This window comes from Ochotona curzoniae, unplaced genomic scaffold, assembly GCF_017591425.1.
Source record: "Ochotona curzoniae isolate NIBS_2020 unplaced genomic scaffold, NIBS_Ocur_1.0 contig_4148, whole genome shotgun sequence".
Lineage (NCBI taxonomy): Eukaryota > Metazoa > Chordata > Mammalia > Lagomorpha > Ochotonidae > Ochotona > Ochotona curzoniae.
The window spans coordinates 5456303-5457892 of record NW_024466146.1 but is presented as its reverse complement, the minus strand read 5'-3'; the positions used below and the strand labels follow the sequence as shown (position 1 = coordinate 5457892).

The 1590-nt window shown below is 39.1% G+C and overlaps 1 pseudogene; it reads right to left on the bottom strand.

Annotated features, from left to right (window-relative positions):
* Positions 1-569: 569 nt before the first annotated feature.
* Positions 570-1051, bottom strand: LOC121159373 (annotated as a pseudogene).
* Positions 1052-1590: the final 539 nt, after the last annotated feature.

The following is a 1590-nucleotide window of genomic DNA, read 5'->3' as shown; positions in this document are numbered from 1 at the left end:
ACATACAGAAGATATGAATTTTCTCCACTGTTAGGAACTGGCTGTAAAGGAGGGGTGATAGCAGTCACTGGGAGGATAATGATATCTGCATTGCAGGAATTCTGTGAGCAGAAACTGGAAAGATCCAGGTAGATCTCCTAGCTCTGGGGAACATTCTAAATCATTAGTGTTGCATATCATTATAGTATTCCATTGAACCTAATTAAATCGTCATTTTGTGTGTGGGTCACTCAGACAAAATCAATTGCCAGGTAAACTTGTGGCATGATGATTTCTTATCACTTAAATTAGTTTATGTATGTCAAAAATGTTTAAATGTAGATGGATTTTAAGAACTCTATGGAATTTTCATAACATAGAAAAAGGCCATGTAAACAAATAATTTTTGGTATTCATATTATTGTTCATAGAGACTAATTCTTTGAGATCACTTTCTATTATGAAATGTTGATTTCTTCATTTTTCTCACTGTGTTGTTTGTGATATCAAGGGTGTTAGAATTTAGAAATACACTATTTTTTTTTATGAGTCCAAAGGTCTTTTATTTTTCTCCCCCTTGCTATGTTTTGTTATACCATGAATTCACAGGGAATGGGCTCCAGCTGCTCAGGTACCTTCCCATTGCTTCTGACAAAATGGGCTTCTTGGGGTGGAATGGGCTGGCGCTTCAACTGAACCTAGGCACCTTTCTCTTTGGCTTCTTTTTCTGATCATTTTCCTTCACTTGTTTCAGGAAACTATCCTGGCTCTTAGAGTGTTTAATATGTTCAATACACACATTTATTCTCTTGGCAAGAATCTTGCCCTTCACTTGTTGGTTCACAACTATGCCAACAGCATGCTGGGTAATATTCTAGACTCTTCCAGTTTTGCCATGGTAACATTTACGGGGAATTCCTTTTTGAACAACACCCATTCCTTTGATGTCTACAATGTCACCTTTCTTGTAAATATGCATATATGTGGCCAAAGGAAGAACTCCATGTTTCCTAAAAGGCCTTGAGAACCTGTGATGGGTTCCTCTCCTCGTTCCCTTTGCCATCTGGGAGTATTACCTGGGCGGCTACAGCTGAAAGGAAGGAAGAAATACAGCATTTCTAAAAATGTTCCCACTGTTGGATTGCACTTTTATTTCAGATCAGTGATATTCGTCCCCCCTGTGCTTGCCCCACTGCACCAGGAATCATCAGTAGAAGATGTTCAGACTGCGATCACATTCACATTCTTCCCTGAATTCTTGTCCTTTGCATGCTAACCTGTTTCTTGCATGATCTCCCCTTCCTTTCTTCATAATTCCATTGTAGTAGTTACTCAGGACAAAAATCCCTGGAGTCATGGGGTACTCTCTGTTCCTTATATCCTATATCCAGTCTGCTGAGTTTCTAAATCTAGTATCCACCTTCCTTTACTGCTACTTTAATTCTGGCCCAAGGGATTCTCTCACCTCTAATTATTTCTTGGCAAGTTTTCCTGCTTCTGTCTTGGCCCCAGTATAATTCTTTTCTCAATGTGGTGGCCAGAGCAAATCTTTAAAATACTAATTCTGATCATGTCTCTCCTTTAGTCAAAGCCCGGCTCTTTATTTCACTC